The 23,898-nt window shown below is 48.8% G+C and overlaps 1 protein-coding gene across 6 annotated transcripts in view; it reads left to right on the top strand.

Annotated features, from left to right (window-relative positions):
* Positions 1-23,898, top strand: part of RHBDL1 (rhomboid like 1) — a 1,038,041-nt gene that overhangs the window by 767,048 nt on the left and 247,095 nt on the right. The gene's annotated exons all lie outside the window — the stretch shown is intronic.

The following is a 23,898-nucleotide window of genomic DNA, read 5'->3' as shown; positions in this document are numbered from 1 at the left end:
GACCCAGTTGCCCACCTACACCTGCCTCTGGGGTTGCCATGTCGGGCACTTCCACATCTGGCACCAGTGGCAACCCCAGGCCAGAGGGGCAGAGGGGCACCAGCTTCACTGTCACCGAAGTTGGTGTCCTGGTGGAGCATGTCCTGGGGCAGTATGATGCCCTCTTTGGATCGTCCCGCGCCAGCAAGGAAGGACGGCAGAGGATCTGGGCCGACTGTGTGGTTGCCATCAACGCGGAGGGGGTGGCAACCCGCGACGTCCTGAAGATCAAGAAGCGCTGGGAGGACTTGAGGTCCAGGACCCTTGTGAAGGCCCGGCGCCTCGTGGAGGGGGGCCGGGGCCGCATGAGTCCCATCCAGATGAGGGTCCTGGAACGCGTACGCCCAGCGCTCCACGCCCAGATCCTTGAGAGGGAGGCCCGTCTGGAGTTGAGCGGTAAGTGTCCATGCATTACTGTGTGAGACAGGGCATGTTGCGGTGTGCTGGTTCTATGATACTTGCCTGTATGTGTGCCATAGGCCATGTATGCATGTATGTGTGCAGGGACATCATGGTAATGCATGTGCGACCAGTGATGTGTGACCCACATGGTTGTTGCATGTGTTGAAATGCCGCATGGGGAGCCCTATGCAGATTTAGAACATGAGAGCATGCCAGTCTCTGTACCTGGACATGGGTGGGGGTGAGGGATGGGTGCTGATGCCAGGTACATATATGGTAGCCATGTCTGTGTGCCTGACCTGCGTGTCTGTGACTTGTGCATGCCATGGATGCATGACACATGTGTGTGACAATGCACAGATTCAGTAAAGCAGCCAAATTACCCTTGTATCCGCTGTGTTTGGTGTGTTTGGGGCCAGATGGATGTGACTGAGGTGAAGTGTGTGCATGTGATAGGCATGAGCCATGATGCATGTGAGTTACATATCATTGAATGTTTCAAGAGTCCATTGGACATGCATGGAAATGTCCATGGCATGCACCATGCCTGTTACTGTGTGTGTTTTGCCTGGACTGACCCATGTGTTGTGGAGGGACATGATGGAAGTGTACTTTGACAGTGGTGCTCATCTGCTATTGCTTCCTGTCTAGGGGACCATTGTACAGTGCCCTGATGCTTGTGTTCTTTGTCTCCCTCTACGCAGCGGCTAGTGAAGAGGAGGGCGGAGACGGCGCTGTGGAGCAAGGCGGCGGGGATGCCCCCACGGCTGCAGCGGAAGGGGTGGGTGAGCCCCCACAGGGGCCTGCTACGGTGGGAGACGGTGAGGAGCCATCCAGGTTGGTGGTTTGCACAGAGGAGGAGGAGGCCGCCACTGGGGCACACATGGGGCCTGGTGGGGGCATCCCTGCTGGTGCAAGTGGTGCAGTCCAGGGCCAGGGGCAGGAGGCAGCACAGGTCACCGTGGAGGGGCCTGTGCATGTCGCTGTCCCTGACCCTGTGAGTGCACCACCATGCACCAGCAGGGATGCCCCGTCCCAGGCCTGTCCGCAGGTAGAGGGGATGTCCATGTCACCTGACTCCCCTCCACCTGCGGACGTGGGAACCCCTGGCCGTGCGGAGAAGGTCCTGATTGGGGTCGCGATGCGCACGGCTGTGATTCGTGATGCCGTGCGTGCTTCCCGGGAGGAGCACGCACGGCATCACGAAGTGCACCGTGCCAACGTGGCCCAATTGGGATCGGCCATGTTCGGGGGTTTCCTGCATGTGTTGGCCAATGTGGCGGCCCTCTCCTCCTCTGTGCAGGCTATCCACCAGTCGTTCTCCTTGCCGTCTTCCAGCCCAGATGCCACCAGGGCCCCCTGTGGACCTGCCCCGACCAATGCAGCCAGCTCGGTGGGGATCCCATCCCTGCCACAGTCGGGAGTCAGAGATCCAGCAGGGGTGGACACCAGAGCAACTGGACCCCAGCAGATGGAGGATGTGACGGCATCATCGGGCAGGGCACGTGCACGACGGCGTCGGTGGTTCCCATCAGCCTGGATGCCGTCGTGCTGGCACAGGCAGTTGCGTCGGAGGCAGCAGCAGGCTCAACGTGGGAGGCATCATGGCTCGGGGCCATCAACATCAGGGGTGCAGGCATCGGCCGGAGGGCAGGAGAACCCTGGAATGGGAGTGGCTTCCGTGTGGGAGCGGTTCTGCCAGCGGATAGGTGCGGAGCAGCAGCGGGCAGAGGAGGAACGGCTCACGATGGTCAGGGCGGAGGACTCCATGCGGAGGGCGCTGAGGCGGGCTGAGTGCCTCGAGGGTCTGCGCAGGGAGTTTGAGCTTGACACTGCGTTATCCCTGCGGGACCTCGGGGCCAGGGAACATGGCCACCTCCAAGCCATTGACCAGGAGTTCGATGATGCCCTGGCCCATGACAACAACCAGTGAGCCGTCCAAATAGCCCGCTGCCTTTGTATATAGTTGTATAGTTAGGGTTAGGTTTCCTTTGTTTTTTTGATTTTTTTTGGTAGCGATTGGACAATGCACCACTTTTTTGTATATAGTTCAGTTTTTAGTTAGTAGTCATAGTTAGGTTTAATTTGGTTGGGCTCATGGACCCAGGATGATCTTCTTCATGGTTCTTCGTTGGCTTATTTTTATTTTTCAGATTATTTTCTTGGACATTCATCTTGTTTTGTTTGATTTGCTTTGTGTTTTTTCTTATTTCATTTCCATTCTACTTGCTGTTCAATACATTATTTTTTTTATTCTTCAATGTGTCGTATCATCTCATTGCTTTCAGGCATGTCATGTTGGGTGTTTTGTCATTCACTTGCAGCCATTGTGTGTGACAGACATGTGTTCAATTGCATTATTTGAATTGGGGGTGTAACATGTAATTGCCTTTGATATGTGGGAGGGTGTGATAGTTGGTTGGGCCTTTTGGCAGGGGAGGATGGGCATTACGGACATGATTGGGGAATGTTGGGACCCAGGTGCAGGGGGGCATGGATTGGACATGGGTGGGGGCCTGCTGGCAGGTGCCCCACAGTGCTGGGGGGTGGGGGTGGTGGGAGACATGAGTGGGGGCCTGGTGGAGGGTGCCCCTGGTGGCTGGGGGGTGGGGGTGGTGGGAGACATGAGTTGGACATGGGTGGGGGCCTGGTGGCAGGTGCCCCACAGTGCTGGGGGGTGGGGGTGGTGGGAGACATGAGTGGGGGCCTGGTGGAGGGTGCCCCTGGTGGCTGGGGGGTGGGGGTGGTGGGTGACATGAGTGGGGGCCTGGTGGAGGGTGCCCCTGGTGGCTGGGGGGTGGGGGTGGTGGGAGACATGAGTTGGACATGGGTGGGGGCCTGCTGGCAGGTGCCCCACAGTGCTGGGGGGTGGGGGTGGTGGGAGACATGAGTGGGGGCCTGGTGGAGGCTGCCCCTGGTGGCTGGGGGGTGGGGGTGGTGGGAGACATGAGTGGGGGCCTGGTGGAGGGTGCCCCTGCACTGCTGGGGGGTGGGGGAGACATGGGTGGTGGCCTGGTGGAGGGTGCCCCTGCACTGCTGGGGGGTGGGGGTGGTGGGAGACATGAGTGGGGGCCTGGTGGAGGGTGCCCCTGGTGGCTGGGGGGTGGGGGGGGTGGGAGACATGAGTTGGACATGGGTGGGGGCCTGCTGGCAGGTGCCCCACAGTGCTGGGGGGTGGGGGTGGTGGGAGACATGAGTGGGGGCCTGGTGGAGGGTGCCCCTGGTGGCTGGGGGGTGGGGGTGGTGGGTGACATGAGTGGGAGCCTGGTGGAGGGTGCCCCTGGTGGCTGGGGGGTGGGGGTGGTGGGTGACATGAGTGGGGGCCTGGTGGAGGGTGCCCCTGGTGGCTGGGGGGTGGGGGTGGTGGGAGACATGAGTGGGGGCCTGGTGGAGGGTGCCCCTGGTGGCTGGGGGGTGGGGGTGGTGGGAGACATGAGTGGGGGCCTGGTGGAGGGTGCCCCTGGTGGCTGGGGGGTGGGGGTGGTGGGAGACATGAGTGGGGGCCTGGTGGAGGCTGCCCCTGCACTGCTGGGGGGTGGGGATGCAAGGGGACATGAGTTGGTGTTCATTAGTTCAAGGAGACATGTGCCTTTGCTGGGGGGCATGCCCATGGTGGGTGGGCTGCCTGCGGGACATGACCAGGGATGCAGGGTAGTCCCCTGTGGTGTGGGCTGCCTGCAGGGGCCGTGGAGGGTGTACAGGGTACACCTGGGAGGACCCACACTGTCAAATCACATGTGGAACTTCCCGCGCACCCCTGAAATACACGCGCCCAGGCTATTCGCGTGTGGGACTTCCCGCGCACCCCTGAAATACACGCGCCCAGGCTATTCGCGTGTGGAACTTCCCGCGCACCCCTGAAATACACGCGCCCCCAGGCTATTCGCGTGTGGAACTTCCCGCGCACCCCTGAAATACACGCGCCCAGGCTATTCGCGTGTGGAACTTCCCGCGCACCCCTGAAATACACGCGTCCAGGCTATTCGCGTGTGGAACTTCACGCGCACCCCTGAAATACACGCGCCCAGGCTATTCGCGTGTGGAACTTCCCGCGCACCCCTGAAATACACGCGCCCCCAGGCTATTCGCGTGTGGAACTTCCCGCGCACCCCTGAAATACACGCGCCCCCAGGCTATTCGCGTGTGGAACTTCCCGCGCACCCCTGAAATACACGCGCCCAGGCTATTCGCGTGTGGAACTTCCCGCGCACCCCTGAAATACACGCGCCCTGGCTATTCGCGTGTGGAACTTCCCGCGCACCCCTGAAATACACGCGCCCAGGCTATTCGCGTGTGGAACTTCCCGCGCACCCCTGAAATACACGCGCCCAGGCTATTCGCGTGTGGAACTTCCCGCGCACCCCTGAAATACACGCGCCCAGGCTATTCGCGTGTGGAACTTCCCGCGCACCCCTGAAATACACGCGCCCAGGCTATTCGCGTGTGGAACTTCCCGCGCACCCCTGAAATACACGCGCCCAGGCTATTCGCGTGTGGAACTTCCCGCGCACCCCTGAAATACACGCGCCCAGGCTATTCGCATGTGGAACTTCCCGCGCACCCCTGAAATACACGCGCCCAGGCTATTCGCGTGTGGAACTTCCCGCGCACCCCTGAAATACACGCGCCCAGGCTATTCGCGTGTGGAACTTCACTCGCACCCCTGGAATACACGCGCCCCCAGGCTATTCGCGTGTGGAACTTCCCGCGCACCCCTGAAATACACGCGCCCAGGCTATTCGCGTGTGGAACTTCACGCGCACCCCTGAAATACACGTAGCCCGCTCCCCCAGACCCGATCGCGTGTGAAACTTCACGCGAACCCCTGAAATACACGTAGCCCGCTCCCCCAGGCCCGATCGCGTGTGAAACTTCACGCGAACCCCTGAAATACACGTAGCCCGCTCCCCCAGGCCCGACGCTCCCCCAGGCCCGATCGCGTGAGGAACTTCACGCGAACCCCTGTAATACACGTAGCCCGCTCCCCCAGACCCGATCGCGTGAGGAACTTCACGCGAACCCCTGTAATACACGTAGCCCGCTCCCCCAGACGCGATCGCGTGTGAAACTTCACGCGAACCCCTGAAATACACGTAGCCCGCTCCCCCAGGCCCGATCGCGTGAATAACTTCACGCGAACCCCTGTGATGCACGTACCCTGCTGAAATCGCGTGTTAGACTTACCGCGCACCCCGGTATACACGCACACGTATTTTTAGTCAGCGGGTGTCCGTGTTTGTGGGTACCCCTTTGCACGTCATTTTTCCTGGAGGGCCACAATATGGGACATTCATCATGGCAGTATATAGGTGCTATTTGTTGGCGCACCTTTTGGCGCACATTTCTTACAGCCGCAGAGACGCTACCGCCTGCTTTCTTGTGGCGGTCGTGTTTGTGTCTGTGCGCTGGTTTGAGCGTGCGCTTTTTTGCACTGTTCTATTCCATGAATACGTGTTGTAGGCGAGCGTGTGGGCGTTCCGCGCACTTGTGCCCTGTACTTCCCCCGTGACGCCCACGTTTTCGCAAGTTGTTCCCCATTCCGAGTGTTACGCCCGTGTTCCGCCTACTTTTGTTGCGTGCGCCGCGCTATGTGCGAATTTCGCTGTGGCCTGTGCGATTTTCGCTGTGACCTGGCGCACGCTGTTGGATGGCCTGTGCGCCAACGTGCGCCGCGCACTTTTTTATCGCACATCCGCTGGTTTTCTCGCGCACGGCCTTCCATGAATCGACGTGCGCTGCTTTTCGTGCGATTTTCGCAATTGCACTGCGATTTTCGCTATTCCACTGCGATTTTCGCTATTCCACTGCGATTCGCACGTTTTTGCCCACTTGCGCCGCGCTAATTATTCCATGAATCGGCTTGTTAATATTGGGGAAGGAAACTCTGAGACTTGGAACCTTTACTGATTTAAGACAGACTCTCAAGGCTCTTTTGTGTTTGGAACTGTGTTACTTGGAACCTGGGGAAGGGAACCCCGAGTATTGGTTAAAACAATATCATCCTGAATTTAAGCATGGTCATTTTGAGACGTTTGTCAGAACTATTTTATACTTGGGGAATGGAGCTGCTAGCTGGAAGTAGCTGAGAACTGTACGTTGGACACTGTTTCTTTTGGTTGCGGACATCCCTACACATTGTACAGATTAGTTGTGAGGGCAAGTATAGGTTTTTAGACAGACAGATTCTTAAGTTGAACTCTTTGACTCAGACTTTTCTTAGTTTCATTAAGGTATGGAAATCCCATTTTAGCACAGGGCAAGTTAGTCCTTTTTCCATCCTGACATTTAAGTTAATTAAGCATTTGATTTTGAATTCTGAATCTGTTTTCCGTGTCCTGCTTCATGATGCGTTCACAATCCCTCACCTTCAACTGAGCTTGTTCAAATTGTCCATCAACCCATCCCTGGCCTGCCCTATATTTGCATTAAAATCACCCGCTAGTAAAAATAAGCCTTAAAAAGATACAGTAAATGTTCTTGCATAATGACGTTGTCAAGAAGCTGGAGTGTTCTTTTGAGGTTTTGTGTGGGGATGACTTGCTGTGGCAGTTATTGTGCACAATAGCTACAATAGCCTACTATATGATTCTTAATACAGAGCCTTAAATGCCCAGTTGTTCACCCTCAACTTTAGCTATTCCTAGACCTAGTTTCACTGAGGTCTCGGACAACAACCTGCCGCTGCACTGTCCATTTTATGCCCTACTCATACTGCAGGGACTGAAAAATTACAGAGTTCCTCCAACCAAGTCTCTTGCAGTACTGGATCCACTAAGGATCTGATCATTTCAGATCAGGTCTCCTATGCTCAAGAATATACATGCACCTGCGCTGTCCAGGAGAAAGAGTAAAGGGTTTGGGTTTGCCACTGTATCATACCTCCCCGAAATGCCCATGTTAAAGTGCTTGCCTGCATAATTTCCCTGTTTATGTACCACTGATACGGTGGTTCTGTACATGACTTACAACATCATGACTTCATATTCAGCAAAGGAGATTCCACCACATAGACAACAGCAGGAGCTTTAACCAATGCCAAAGTGATTACCATATGTCAATCTATGCCACATCAGCAAATGTTGTGCAAATGTAACTGTTTTCTGGGTACTAGCTGTATGCTGGGCAATGCAGTTGCCACCTGCAGTTCTTTTGCTCTCACGACACCCTGTATCTGCAACAGTCCCTACATGTGTTGTTTTGGCGTTACAGTGCCACCACTTGACCTCTGGGGTGGGCAGGAAAAACATAACATCTAGTCACACACCTATAGAGACAGGTTGCTGGACATTGTGGTGTCTTTATTGACCAGTTCTTAAATACGCTCCTTTTCCTTAGAAGTAAGCTCCTTTGGACGTAAATGTTCATGGCAAAATACAACACCATTAGAAGCAAATAATGATTTCCTTTATGTACTTAAGAGTACTAATTTAATTAGGAAAGATATTCAAATAAAGAGATCTGTTTATAGAGCTTCTTTGGCCACCACGAGGAAGAAGCTTTTATTTCAGGCTCGAGGTTGTGGAAGCCGTGATCTCCCCTGATAGCCGAAGGTTTTGGGAGTTTGTCGGTTTTGGTCATTACTATGAAAGTTTGTCTTGGCTTGAAAGTAACATCCCTGCATATAAAAGGTAAAGCCATTTTTTTTATATACATCTTTTACTAGCTTACGGGTTGAAAAGGAAAATATTTTTTGGATCATCTGATGGCGTGATTGGGCGCACAGAATGTGTTTTCTTTAGCTTAGAAAAAATTAGATCAGTACTTTATTCACGAAAGCAAAATCTAAGACCTGATTTGATTCCATCAGATCTTTATAAAAGGTCTCCTGATAGCTGCACTCCACTTTTTGCAATGTTTTAATATGATGGTGTGGAATCTGATAAAATGAGATGCCTCGATTGTTATCATTAGAGAATCATAAGACCCATTGATAGAGAATCATTAGACTCATTGGAGAGAATCAGTACTCTTTGTTACAGAAGCAATACCTATTATTACCCATTGTTAGAGATCCATTATTTAGAATTATCCCTTTAAGAATGATTGTATCCTGTTTAGTTCTGAGCTGTACATTGCAGAAGTAGCATCATTACAGTATCCATATATCAGACTGCCACTTTGCCATTTGCAATAGAATGACACTTGCACATATTTGAAGTGCCATGTAGTGCTTTAGGGACACAGTATATTTACATCATGACTGTAAAGACCGGGGTGTCTGTACTTCCGCTCTCTATATGGTAGAGGAGAGGCACAGCAGACCCCAGCCAAGATTCTCTATTACGGTAGCAATGAACGAGCAATCAAGGCGTAGCTTCTCAGGAGGTGATGTGGGCTGGTTCTTAAGTACAGTGTAGTCCCCGAACCCCCACAAAGGAATATCCACACACTGTATTACTGAAAACACAGTCTTTATATAATTAATATTCAAAGGTATGTACATGATCACAATAACGCACTTTGTACTTGGAAGTCAATAATGATAAATATATACACGTCTAGAGTGGTACCACTAATGTTATCAAATCTCATTAAAGTGCATCAACAGTACGGTTAAAATGTCACACAGATCAATAACGAGTAAACCAGCAATAGAGATAGGGAGGAACGTAAGATGGTTGAAACAATAGGCAGAATGCTGGCCCCGTTACCTAGACACAGTTCTGTGTGGAGATCCCCCCACCTGGGCAACCTGTAAATAAAGATATATAGCACAAGCCCTGTCCATATAATGTTCGATAGTCTTACTTCTTCCTATTAAGGTTTTACCCCCCCTAATGTACCTGGTGGAGTAGAGTTCTCCGACGATGCGCCGACCGATCCTTCTTGAGTGCCTGCCTTTCAGGCGGGAGCCACGGATCGTCGAGAGGTGTCGGGGAACTTGGCGTTCGGTGTCGGGGAATCGATGGCCCTTCTTGAGTGCCCTCTCTTTAAGGCAGGAGTCACGGGTCGTCGAACGTCCGACGGTGAACAGGATGAACTATGGCAGGGAAGTGGCCGCTTCGTTCCTAGCGGTGCTCATCGACGACAGAGCGTTGGCGTCCTGCAAGGAAGAGGCGTGCGGGGCACCTCAGTGGCAATAGTTCTGGACCGCAAAGAGATGATGAACTATGGCCCAGCAAGGGCGTCGAGTCGTCGGCGTCTCTGCGGTCTCTAGGTGGCGGGAAACCCACCGGTGGATGCTCCTCGGCGCGTCGATGGTCGGGCCTTCTCCAGCGGGAGACAAGCGGATGACGATGCAGACGAGAGCGTCCGATGATCAATGGAAGTTCTTAGGCAAACGGGAGCATGGCGGCTCCGGTCGGCGACGGTGGTCGTCGACAGTGGCGGACAACAGTCCGAGTGCTTCTCCTTGGAGTTCTGCAGCAGTCCCCGTATCGGGTCAGCAGCCTGTCGAAGGTCTGTCTACCAGGGAGCGTTGGCAAAGATCAGCTGTGCACGATGGTCCCTCATAGCTCGGGAAGAGGGCGCCTTACCAAGTCCTCTCTGGGTCAGTCCTTGGAGGCACAGCAACTTTCAGATTGTGAAGGAGAGCAACAGCACTTCTTCTCGTCCAGCAGGGCTTCAAGGTCGAGCGTCAGTTAATCCAGTTACTCGTCGTAGTGGACTTCAGCTTCTGAACACGATTCCTAGCAGTGAGAGGTCCCCAGATATACTGTTGATCTCCCATTCATTCCGCTGGGTCACACTCAAGCATCCAATCACGACTACGGGCATTCATGCAGGCAGGCAGCCAATCAGACACACAAGGTATTCAGGCCATTCACTTCTCTCCAGACACTCACAACAAGTTATGTGTATTGGGACAAGTACCGAGCCATTCAACACTCCAAGCTGCATTCATACCGGTTTCGGGCAGGGTTGTCTCAGTCATTGTGTCAACCACCAGATACTAGACACCCACAACACAGAATGCCTATTCGTCACACATTCTATTCACCCAGGTCCCACCCACAGGAGGTACCCACAACATACATCACCGGGAAGGCTCCAGCTAGTCTGACTGGGCCTTCACAACAACACCATATATGGCACTTCCATCCAACAGCCAGTCAGGGGGAAGGGACAGAGTCAGGGCTTCCCAGGACTTTGGGAAAACAAGGTAATGGGTAATAGAAAGCAAGAGGCCACCGGGGCCATCTTGTTTTCCATCCGGAATCAACTGATCCCAATGGCAGGGCCGGGGTATCCCAAAATGGAGGATATTCCGCGTACCTGTCAAATTCAGCATGGAGCTGCCACCAGCCCATACCCTGCTCTGTGGGCCACCCACAGGTGCCAAAAAACATACACTAGGGGCACAGGGTTGTACCCCCACCCATGGGTGCCATAAGGGTATCCCGCGGGTCTGTTCACCAAACCAAAAGAAAGAGAGCTGCACCGCCAGGAGTCCCACATGAACTACTGCGCGGAAAACACGACAGAACACACGATAAAAAGCAGTAAAGGACAAGGATACGGAGGCCCTGTCCCTCCGATGCATTTCCAGCATCACAATGACATGTAGAGAATTATTTGCTATGCATCTATGTTTGCATTATAGTGCTTAGGCTGAGAGAGAAACGTATTGTTTGCACTAGAGAGAACGAATGAGGCCTGGAAATGACACACTGTCATGTTTGAGATGCCACGTGGAGCCATTTAGTATGATGACACATGTATGCTTTGTAGAGACACATGAAGAGGACTGTCATGTACACACATGTATGTATGTAGAGTGTGCACTTAGAATGAGCTTGTATTATGTAGGTAGCGCTTGTATTGCGAGAAGAAAGCGTAAACGTTAGAAAGCATTAGGCTGGCATTTGAAAGCCATTTCTGATGGAGACACAGAAGTTGCCTGTGCCACTGGGCTCAGTGCGAAGATTGTTTTGAGTTAACAGTGTACAAGTATTCGTAAACATTGGCAGAGAGACACAGATAACACAAACCCTTGTCCGACTGGGGAAGGCGAAGGGAGGCTAATCAGCTTGATCTCTGAGCTTCGCAGAGACAGCAAACGGTGGGGGCCATGAATGGAACGACATGGGGAGAGAGGAGAGGAGCCTTTTCAGCAAAGGAGTTGCTTTAAAAACGGGCACTAAGAGAGCATTTCGTAAGACAGACAGGGCCAACAGTGGAATGAATGGAGAATAGATGGAATTAGATGGTATTTTGCACCACACACAGATGGCCATGAAAGAGATATGATGTCCAATGTCACTTTGACACAGCACACACAGTGACAAGAACACGAAACACAGACTGGCAGGCATTTGTTAAACGCTGACAGACAGAGACATTGTTAGCTTAGAGAATGTGAGTAACCATGGGGGACGAGTGCATCATTGGAAGAGTATAACCAAGGGGGAGAAGGGACTAGTAGGAGTTAGTTGCTGAGAGAGATGGTGCAAGATGGAGTACGAGATGCGATGAGAGAGAAGTGTCTTGGTGCAGCAGAACCTGATGAGGCCTTGATGAGATTGATCTGGCAGAGAGAGAGACCGAGGGCCCAGCTCTGAATGACTGACTGATTGACAAAGACAGAGCTGGAGAGGAGAGACATGCAATGGGAAGTATGGTTATTGGCCTAGACTGACTGATTGATTAGAACAGACACTCACACGAAGGGGAGAAGGGGAAATCAGGCAGGGATTGTTTAGCGAGAGAGTGTGAAGGATTGGTGTGGATTTGATCCTGCATGGAGGAGAGGATTGTTGGATGTTTGACGCTTGCATTAGACTGCATTAGAACCACAGGCTTGTATTACAGGCTTGCATTAGAGACCTGAAAGGCTTATAGTTATTGCATGGCAGATTTGCACCAGAAGCATAAAAGGTGCAAATTCGAGAGTAACTAGAGTTTTAGCATTGCCTGCATTATGCTTAGATGTGCATAAATAAATGTATTCCATTGTTATAATTGAATTGATTCTTGTGTTTCTTTGTGCCTTATGTTATTTGTGTCCAAGGTAGTAAGATAGGAGTATGTTGGTATGTTGTTAGAAGTAATCTAGGAGGAACACAGTGCACATAGGGCCTGAGATACGAATGCAGGGGGGGGGAGTATAGTGATCCATAACCCCCTAGAAGATTGTCTAAGATTGTCTAAGACTGGAGCATGGTTGCCCAGGGGCAGGGGGGGCAAGACGATGTTTAGGACTTGGTTTTTCAGACAAACAAATGGAGGGGACACCCGAATCTTCACTAATGCTGACTGATAACATGGATTGCAGCTGGCTTGTTGGTACACTTATCGGTTTTGCAGCAGTCGAAGTTTGAACATCTTGTGCATTTTTGTTTTGTTTTTCTGTTAGTTCGTCGTGGGAATAGAGATTCTGATGTTTCATGTTTTGTCTGTCTTGAGGACGTTATGAAATGATCTAGAGCATGCTTTGTCCACAATTTTGTTCATCGTAGGAAAGGGAACGGAATTGTCTGACTGACCTTTGAAATCCGGAATTGAATTTGATATTGATCCAGAGTAGCTCTGGCAATAATTTGGTTGAAATGTACATTTAATTGAACCGAGCAAGAGAAACAGTATTTTTTCTTGAAGACGCTCGTGGTACTTTGTTTGGAAATCCGCAGAGACTGACACTTTTTAGTGAAATCTGAACTAGGTTTTGGTTTCCATTTGGTTGAGAATTTGTGTACACATATTTGGCAAGATTACCATAGACTAGATCTGTTAGCTTTAGGAGAAGTCTTGGAACTTTTTTTTTTCTTTTTGTAACTCACTGAGGTGTCGTGAGATTGGTAGAAATAATTGAAACTGCAGAATGAGTTCATTTCTTAGTGACCTGAGGGCAATAAGAAATCGGCTTAAAAATATGCTTGAGTCCTGGGATGTATCACAGGGACCAACTGTAGTGAATAGTGAAATAGTGAATAGTGACACAGCTATGACAGAGAGGAGCCCATATATTGGTGATTTGCATTCAGTAATTTATCGTCTCAGACATGTGATTGAAAATTGGGAAAATGTCCCATTGAAAGCAGAATCAGACCCATTGAAATCAATTTCATCAGCAGTGATGGGCGGGAACACAGTTCCTAGAGTAATGTATATTGTTCGTGGGGAGAAAGAGTTACCTCAGAATAATACGTGAGATAGTGCAGATTTGACAGACATGTGCAGTGTGCCTAGAGAATTGGCTAGTGGAATGCATAAAGGGTTTGCCTATGAAGATTTGAGGTATTGTGAAACTGTATCATTGAAGAGACCTTTGTATGAAAAGAGTTATGTGTATGAAGGTAGTTATGTGAAGATTTTTGATTTGAATAGAATTGGCATTTATAATGACAGTTTTTGCAGCAGTGGTAACACCAGTATTTTGATTCCTACGTTTTCGAGTGAAAAAAAAATATTGTCCAATGACATAGATATTTTGATAGCATTGAAGGAGAACGTTGATAAAGAGAATCATGCAAAATTTTGATGTTTTGAAACTTTGCATGCCTGGAATTTTTGTAGTTTTAATGTGTGCATGGGAAGGAAGTTTGTTGACATTAGAGATTGCGCTGAACTGTCAGACTGTGTATTTGAAGCAGGAGTTAGCAGTGCATTGCAGGAATGTTGTTTGAATGTGAATCGCATTGTATCTGAGAGAGGCTATTTGAATCAAACCGATTTGATTTTTCAACATGGAATTATTCAACGTTGTGAATACTTAATGATGAAAAATGAGGAGAGTGTTGTGGTTAGAACATATGGAAGTGACACAAGAAGTAATTTTTGTGTAATGCAATTGAATGTGAATGCAGTTGTGACATTTTTGAATGTGCAGCATTTGAATGTGAAATGTTTGGAGTATGTGAAACTGATTGTTTTGTTTTGTTTTGAAAAGGACAGGGATGGAACTGCAGGAGTCATGCATTAAGCATGCATGCATTATGAGGCATGGTTAGACACGCATGGAGAGACAGGCATAGTTAGATGCACTGACACATTGATAGAACTGACTGAGACACAGGGGAGATAGCATTGATGTCTTTTTGAGAGACATGGGAAAGTGTAGAACTAGATGGGCACTTCAACGCACAATGAGAAATGCTGTTTTGTTTTTTGGCTTTGAAACCACCGGAAACTGATTGAGGACTGATACTTGCACTTTTGTTTTCTTTGCATGAAATCTGGAGACACCTTGACCAGACCGAGATCGCATTAATGACAGACGAGATGGCATCGCCGCATGAATTGACCAGACCATGATTGGCACCATCATGTCCAGATTGACCAGACTGACCAGACCAGATTGACCAGACTTTGATGACCGTCTGTTTGAGATCCAGGATGGCTGACACCTTGTGACTTTGCATGGCTGTTTTGAAGCAGAACCGGAAAGAGACTGGCTTTTGTCACCTTGTAATGTGACTTTGCATCACGGCTGTTTGTTTGCAGCAATGATGAGACATTGGCATCTGACCTTTTGCTACGCTTTGCAGCAGCACTTTTGGGGAATGCCGACCGACTAATTTGAGGCCTTAGGGTGTGGCTGTGCTCTGAGAATGTACCCAGAAAATCTGCTTGCTAAACAGACTTTGTGGCATGACACCTATTGCCATGGGAAGTGAAGACATTTGACTGGCTGTGCAGAGAGAATACACCTTGCAGCATTCTGTGCTGAGAGAGAGAGAGAAAGAGCAGTGAAAGATTGTTCAACAGAGAAGCAGAGGAGAAATTCGAATTGCTTTGTGAGCAGCTTTTGTAATATGCAGCGAAAAGAGAATCCATTTGGAATGCCTTACATTGTGAACCAGACAAGTTTGGGCCTGAGGAGAAATGTAGGAATGAGCAAGAAGACACACTCTGAAAGCATTTGAATTCCTGATCCACGTTTGAAAAGCAGTGAAGCTTTGTCTCTTGAGTGAAAGAGATTGAGCATTGATTCATGCTGCTTTGAAATTTGCACTCGCATTCAACGCTGGCTGGTCCCTCATTTGAAGAGCATGGGACTAGCATGGCAGGAACTGACATGGCATGGCATGGCAACAGCATGACCTGGCAAGGGGAGGAGAGAATTTGAAGCTGGAGATGGGCCTATGGAGAAGGGCCACTGTGCCAGAGGAGAGTAACCATCTCCATCCTCCATGTCTTGTAAACACTCTGAATGAGTGCACCTGTGCTTTTGTTTGCACTCGCCTTTGTTCATGATGTGAATGAAGGCCTAGGGAAAAGGGAGCATATGCATCAATTTGCATCAATTGAAAGTTCTGACACGCGGTTTTCCCGGTGCTACCTTTGAAAAGTGAAGGACATGTGTGATCACTCAATGGAGACGAAATGGGGCACATACGGTACCGACACTTGATGCTTGCTCCTGTCTTTTTGGAGCTCTGTGCAAAATCTCATTTAGCTTGCTGCCATTTATTCAGCAGGCCAACCTGAATTGGCTTGAACACTTTGCTGCTTCACGTTTGTTGCTGTGGAGAACTTTGCTACCTGAACTTTGAAAACATTTGCTGAACACATTGATATGCTCATAGTGAACACAGTATCCGATTTGTGAACCCTTGCTTCGTTGACACTACATCTTTGTTGACATTCCTTGGCTGAACCTTTTGCATTAGAACTAGATTTGTGCTGACCTGGAATTGTGCACGGTTGTGAGGACACACATACCTCATGAGGGACTTGGAAATACCTTGGACTGGAATATAACTGAATTGGCCTATATGACCAGTACACTGGATGTATACACTGATATGTATGCATTGATCTGTAATGGAATGTTTGGCCTGTTTGGCTACTGACATCTGTACTGACCTTTGACACCTGTGAAAGTGACTGTCATATTTTGTGCTTGACACATTGAATTGGAAACACCTGTAACCACAGTACTTATGCATTGATTCTATGCACTGCATTTTCGTTTTCTGCTTGTAGAGACACTTTCACACTTTTGGCTTGTAGACACTTTTGGCTTGACTTTTGACCTTTGACATTTGGCTATGCTATTCTGATTTCTGCCACATTTGCAGTTATGCATTTGAATATTTTAGCTTGCCACTTATAGAGTGAAATGCTTGCATTTTTTTTAAAGGGTTTTTTGCATCCTGAGAAGAATGTTTTTTCCCTTTCGCAATTTGCTTGGTATTAGCATACCACATTGCTATGTTATGTATGACAAATGTTATGTTATGATTTATCTAACTATAAAAGGAGAGAATTGTGGAATCTGATAAAATGAGATGCCTGGATTGTTATCATTAGAGAATCATAAGACCTATTGATAGAGAATCATTAGACTCATTGGAGAGAATCAGTACTCTTTGTTACAGAACCAATACATATTATTACCCATTTTTAGAGAACCATTATTTAGTATTATCCCTTTAAGAATGATTGTATCCTGTTTAGTTCTGAGTTGTACATTGCAGAAGTAGCATCATTACAGTATCCATATATCAGACTGCCACTTTGCTATTTGCAATAGAATGACACTTGCACGTATTTGAAGTGCTATGTAGTGCTTTAGGGACACGGTATATTTACATCATGACATGAAGAGAATGATTTCCTATGCATCTATGTTTGCATTATAGCGCTTAGACTGAGAGAGAAACTGTTAGGAAAGATTTCGTAATTGTAGGTAACTTTCCTTCCATGTGGCAACCCCTAAACTTTTTGCTGTTGTTTTCACCTTGTTCTTGACTTTGCCAGAGAAGTGCAGCCTTCTGCCGCACTCCTCTGGGCTTTCGCTCCTTTCTTACGGGGAAACTGACATGCCCTTAAGACAGTCAGTACCGGGGAACGCTGTTTCCCGTAGTTTCTTTTATCATGTTGCGGCTTTTGTGCAACATGACACAAGAGGGCACTGTAAGCTAAGTTACAGCTCTCTTGGGCCTCTAGCCTTCTACAGGCCCTAGATACTCTTTTAGGATGGTATTTTGATCGGTGCAAGTCATTCAGGGACTGGAATGGTGGCAGCGATCGTTTTGTTTATTTTGAGCTCCTTTTGGCGTTCTGAGCACGTTTTTCGCACTGAACCCAAAATGGTGGCCTGGCTCCCAAAATGGCCAGACCACGAGGCTCCTTTGTCCTGTCCACTGACCGTCTTGCTCCCTTCACCTTCCCCAGGTCGAGCGACCCGGGGCCTTCCTTATTTGGGCATGTACTTTCCCGCGAAACGTGGTTGCTTTCGCGGGCTTCTACATGTCCTTTGTGTGCCTCCAGGGTGTGGGCTGGGATGTCTGGTCCCAATACACATCCTGGGTGCCAGAGAGTCTAGGGTGGTGTGAATGCCTGGGACCACCGTGGTCCGTGATTGGTCCACGTATGGTATGTGTGTTGATGAGCGGATCTCCCATTGGCTCCCCTCCGTTTTGGCGCGAAGGGGCCCGTGGATAAGAGGGGGCTGGAAACACCACTACCATGTCGATCTCCTGAGTTCTCACGAACGAAGGAATACAGGAGCCAAGTATCCTGCAACCAAGAGGCTGGACCGAGGAATCGCTGGTGACCCGCTGAAGGAATCCTCCTTTGCACTGCTGTCGTCCTGTGAAACCCTTTCCTCCTTGGATCGAACCAGAAGGCCTGTACTGGTGCTTCGACCTTTGGAATAGCAGGAACAGCTATTCCCGGCGACTTCATCAACTCCTGCCAAGTAAGCCTTCGGAAGTGTCTCTGGGCCATCCAGTTGACTGACCAGCTTACAAGGGAGTCCTGCTCTGTAACCGCCGCCAGGTTGTGTTGTATTTCGAGTCCTGGTCACTCTCCCACGCTTCGTACACTTGGCGTTCCCAAGTCTGAAGGGAGGAGTGTACATTTGGCTCGAATACACATGGCCGCTCCGTTGTCCTGCTGCGGCAACAAACTGTGCTGGTTTCGTCGATTGGGACGTCTTTTTGCTCTACACGACTACGAGGCGTTCCCTGCTCTTCTGAACCTGCCAGCTGCTGAAACTAACGTGGAGAAGCCTGGGTCTGCTTGCTTCGGGGACCGGTGAGTAGTTTAGCTAGGATCTGGTCGCCCTCCTGCAGTATCCCATTGCTTTTCCCTGCTGTGTAAAAACAGCACCCTTTTGGCCGTACTCGCGCTCTGCTTCTGCCCGCTGTGGAGGCTGCGCTTGAGTTGCGGAACCTGTTCTCCTTCTGCTGTGCACTAACCCGAACTGCCTGACTTCCTCCGAAGAGCTTCCCCTTTTGCCCGTTGGCACCGGCGTGGCAGGTACTTTGAGCACAAGGCTCCACTCTTCGCAGGGCTCGGACTTCCATCTAGTTAGGTGCCTCTGAAGGCGAACTGAGTCTAAAGCGTTATCGCACTGCCTGTTTTCCTTTCCTTTCAGGTGGACTACATATTTCGTGCTTTAAACGCATGCGACTGTGTATTGGTGTATATATTGTGTTGATATGGTATGTGTTGGTTTAATATTGTGATATTGTGATTTTCTCGCTACGGTCATTGTTTTAAAGGCCTTAAAATAAATGTGTATCTATTTTTGAGATAACAACTGTTTGGAGTAGTTTGTAAGCGCTCTTGCTTTGTGTGCTCATTGCGGGCTTTCAGTCACCCTCACCCCTCTTGAGACCTAGTCTTGACCGCCGCGATCGCTACCTTGATTGGTCTGGCTTGTCCAGAGGTTACCCTGTTCCAAGTAATTAGGTTGGCCTTCTGAACTTCTGCGCCACCAGGACAGAGTTCAGAAATCCGTCTTAACAGAAACGTATTGTTTGCACTAGAGAGAAGGAATGAGGCCTGGAAATGACACACTGTCATGTTTGAGATGACACGTGGAGCCATTTAGTATGATGACACATGTATGCTTTGTAGAGACACATGAAGAGACAGTCATGTACACACATGTATGTATGTAGAGTGTGCACTTAGAATGAGCTTGTATTATGTAGGTAGCTCTTGTATTGCGAGAAGAAAGCGTAAACGTTAGAAAGCATTAGGCTGGCATTTGTAAGCCATTTCTGATGGAGACACAGAAGTTGCCTGCGCCACTGAGCTCAGTGCGAAGATTGTTTTGAGTTGACAGTGTACAAGTATTTGTAAACATTGGCAAAGAGACACAAATAACAAGAACCCTTGTCCGACTGGGGAAGGCGAAGGGAGGCTATTCAGCTTGAGCTCTGAGCTTCGCGGAGACAGCAAACAGTGGGGGCCATGAAGGGAGCGACATGTGGAGAGAGGAGAGGAGCCTTTTCAGCAAAGGAGTTGCTTTAAAAACGGGCACTAAGAGAGCATTTCGTAATACAGACAGAACCAACAGTGGAATGAATGGAGAATAGATGGAATTAGATGGTGTTTTGCACCGCACACAGATGTCCATGAAAGAGATATGATGTCCAATGTCATTTTGACACAGCACACGCAGTGACAAGAACACGAAACACAGACTGGCTGGCATTTGTTAAACGCTGACAGACAGAGACATTGTTAGCTCAGAGAATGTGAGTAACCATGGGGGATGTGTGCATCACTGGAAGAGTATAACCAAGGGGAAGAGGGGACTAGTAGGAGTTAGTTGCTGAGAGAGATGGTGTAAGATGGAGAACGAGATGCGATGAGAGTAAAGTGTCTTGGTGCAGCAGAACCTGATGAGGCCTTGATGAGATTGATCTGGCAGAGAGGGAGACCGAGGGCCCAGCTCTGAATGACTGACTGATTGACAAAGACAGAGCTGGAGAGGAGAGACATGCAAATGGGAAGTATGGTTATTGGCCTAGACTGACTGATTAGAACAGACACTCACACGAAGGGGAGAAGGGGAAATCAGACAGGGATTATTTAGCGAGAGAGTGTGAAGGATTGGTGTGGATTTGATCCTGCATGGAGGAGAGGATTGTTGGATGTTTGACGCTTGCACTAGACTGCATTAGAACCACAGGCTTGTATTACAGGCTTGCATTAGAGACCTGAAAATCTTATAGTTATTGCATAGTAGATTTGCACCAGAAGCATAAAAGGTGCAAATTCGAGAGTAGCTAGAGTTTTAGCATTGCTTGCATTATGCTTAGATGTGCATAAATAAATGTATTCCATTGTTATAATTGAATTGATTCTTGTGTTTTCTTTGTGTTTTCTTTGTGGCTTTTGTTATTTGGGTCCACAGTAGTAAGATAGGAGTATGTTGGTATGTTGTTAGAAGTAATCTAGGAGTAACACAGTGCACATAGGGCCTGATCCATAACCCCCTAGGAGATTGTCTAAGATTGTCTAAGACTGGAGCATGGTTGCCCAGAGGGGTGGGGGGGGAGACGATGGTTAGGATTTGGTTTTTCAGACTAACAATGGGATACTTGTTAAAATTACCCAAACCCTGGAAAAGAGCGGTTATTTTTCTGATTCATAAAAAAGGGGGCAGGATGCCCCACTCATGTTATCACACTATTTTTCTTTCAGATTACTCAATGCAAGTGTCTGGTAATGCTCTCATGGGTAAGATAACAAATTGGATGTCTGAGAATTACATTTTAGCAACAATCTAGTTGTGTTTTGTGGAAAGGTTGGGTACTCTTCATCAGTGTTTGAACTGTTATTTGCTAGATGCTAAATCCATACATTTAAACAAGAGCCTCTTTATGTAGCCTTTATGAATTTATCAACAGCCTTTGGTTGTGCTGATATATTTATACCTTGGCTCACTACAGGAAATGGGATTTTGCCTGATCATATGGAGGTTGTTGGGTTCGTTGCATGATAATACTCAGGGGAGCAAATTTTTGTCAAATGAGTAACTTGTCGGTGTTGACATACATTTGTGTCATTTGCACGGTGTAGTGCAAAAGTGCAAGGCAAAAGCCTGCATACAAGTGTGTACGCTCCATCATTCCCTGCACTTTTGGACTGTGCAAAGTGAGTAAATGCGGTAAATACTGCTTACTGTGTTCACAATTACAAATAAATGCTGTCTGACATGCAATGACATGTCTGACATGTAATTGTACATGATATCTGCCATTGGAGCATGGCAGGCAGCATGTACGATGCATCCCTATCGGGTCTGCCTGCTTTATGCTGGTGCATAAAGCTGGTGGACACCATACAAATCTCCGGCATTAGCACCAGCATGAAAGTGCATTCCTGCGCAAATGCTGGATCATTTGATCGGCGGACAGGAAGGTAGGCGGGGGAAACGCAAGTTGCATCTCCGCCGCTCCTCCCTGCCATACAAATGTAAGAACATGTGGCATGTTGTGATTCTTAGACATTAAAGCCTTACTCAAGGCTTTTACTTCAATGATACAATTACATCTCTGTTGTCTATCTCCCATGATATCATATCATGGCAGTGTTGTGGCAACCACACTTCTTAATCAGAATACAAGCTCCTTACGTGATGTCAGTGTAAGTATGGTTCTGACAACCCAGCTGTAAAAGGTTTAAAGCTAAGAGGACAATTACATCCTTCTAGCAAGAAGCCCAAGTTCACTCCAAAAGCTCCTGAATGCTTCAGTGCAGAGAGCTAAATGGGAGCCAGAGTGGTCTGTTGTGGACACTGGGAAGGGACTCGTTCTATGGTTCCCATTATTGGAGGCAGTGTTTGTTGAACAGGGTACATAACCTGCAGTCCCAGCTCGAAGCGCTACGCAGAGAGTTGAGTGGGAGCCAGAGTGGCCTGTTGTGGTCACTGGAAAGGGAGACTGTCTACGGTTTCCATTATTAGAGGCAGTGTTTGTTGAACAGTCTACATAACCTGCAGTCACAGCACGAAGCGCTGCGTGGAGAGCTGAGTGGGAGCCAAAGTGATCTGTTGTGGTCACTGCAAAGGGAGTTTTTCTACGGTTCCCATTATTGGAGACAATGCTTGTTGTACAGGCTACATAACCTGCAGTCACAGCGCGAAGTGCTGTGCTGAGAGCTGAGTGGGAGCCAGAGTGGTCTGTTGTGGTCACTGCAAAGGGAGTCTTTCTACGGTTCCCATTATTGGAGGCAATGCTTGTTGTACAGGCTACATAACCTGCAGTCACAGCGCGAAGTGCTGCATTGAGAGCTGAGTGGGAGCCAGAGTGGTCTGTTGTAGTCACTGCGAAGGGCGTGTTTCTACAGTTCCCATTATTGAAGGCTGTGTTTGCTGAGCAGGCTACATAACCTGCAGTCACAGCGCGAAGCACTGCATCGAGAGCTGAGTGGGAGCCAGAGTGGTCTGCTGTAGTCTGGTGTGACCATCAGAGCGGTGGGTAACCTCCACTTAGCCTCATTCAAGTAAAACATCTACCTCCATATTTTCAAGTAGAACTTTCCATTGGGCACTTGCTCCGTGGGCGGCCGACATAACTTGCGAGTCATGCCCTGCAAGGCCCACTGTAAACTATGGAAAAGCCAATGGATGTAAAAGTACTCGCATTTAGAAATGCAGCCGTCAAACGTGCAAGGCGGAGAGCCACAAAATGCTCCTAAAACGTTGAACTGCTCCCTCCCGCTCCATGACAATGGTAAAATGAGTACCCATTTTAAAGCAGGTACTAATTCTGATATAAGGGTGGTGTCAGCAGAAGTTGATCCTGTAGCAGGGTCTGCGTTATAAACTGGACAATCCACATCACGTCAGGATTTGCATACATCATTGGGAGATATCGATAATAACTCTCGTTTGAAGTTATGTTCCTCCTTGTGCAACGTGGGCTGCCCTGTCCCATCTAACCCTAGAGTGAACAATGAGAATCCTGAGAGTTTGCGGCCTGAGACAGATTTTAACCATTCTGATCACAATCAAGGTAAGCTACACAAGCACCTCTCTGTTGCTCCCAACTTGTGCCCCGCTTACCCCAGCCATTCCATTATTGAGCATGCCACATCTGAAATTGAAGTGAACGCTACCAATAGAAGTTCAAACATCTCTTGACTTTGCCATAAAAATGGTGCTTAAACTTTGTGGCCCTATTCACGAGGACGTGATTAAACAAGGTGAAACAATTGGATCTCTGGGTGACTTACTGAAAGAAAGGAGGCAAATGAACCCGACAAAGGAATTAATCCTGAACAGAGGCCATTGAAGGTTGCTAATGGCCTCAGGATGCGGGAAACAAGAAAATATACCGGTTTCCCCACTTTTGTCACCTTTAATTTACCCAACACGTAAGCAGAGACGGTTGAGAAAGCACAGACCTCGGATGGAGGCAGGTGTTACTCTGCAGCAGGACACTGCTATGTGTGAGCCGGTAAATCAGCATATGAATTCTACAATCACATCTGCGGTCCAGACAAACAAACAAAGTGCAGAAAAGAGACTCACGACCGAAAAAATGCCAGCAACAAACCATGAGAACTTTGACTAGCTGACTATTAAGAAATAGCAATGTAAGTGTTGTGATAAGTGGCAAAGCTGTTGCTAACACTAGTACTCAGGCCGGGTGAACGAGTGATGGCATTGTTGAACCTGTGCAGAGGTTTACTGGAGCAGTGCCAAAATTAACTGCTATGCCTGGCACTCCCACAAGTGAAGGGGTGGCGCCAAGCATAGTTGCCCACAAAGCTCTATTGGATAGATGCATTTTTACGGTAAATGCAACAGCTACTAAAAGTTCT

Source organism: Ambystoma mexicanum, chromosome 2p, assembly GCF_040938575.1.
Source record: "Ambystoma mexicanum isolate Mex_15411 chromosome 2p, UKY_AmexF1_1, whole genome shotgun sequence".
In the NCBI taxonomy this organism is placed as follows: Eukaryota; Metazoa; Chordata; class Amphibia; order Caudata; family Ambystomatidae; genus Ambystoma; species Ambystoma mexicanum.
The sequence above is the reverse complement of the archived record's forward strand: the minus strand, read 5'-3'. Positions and strand labels throughout refer to the sequence as shown.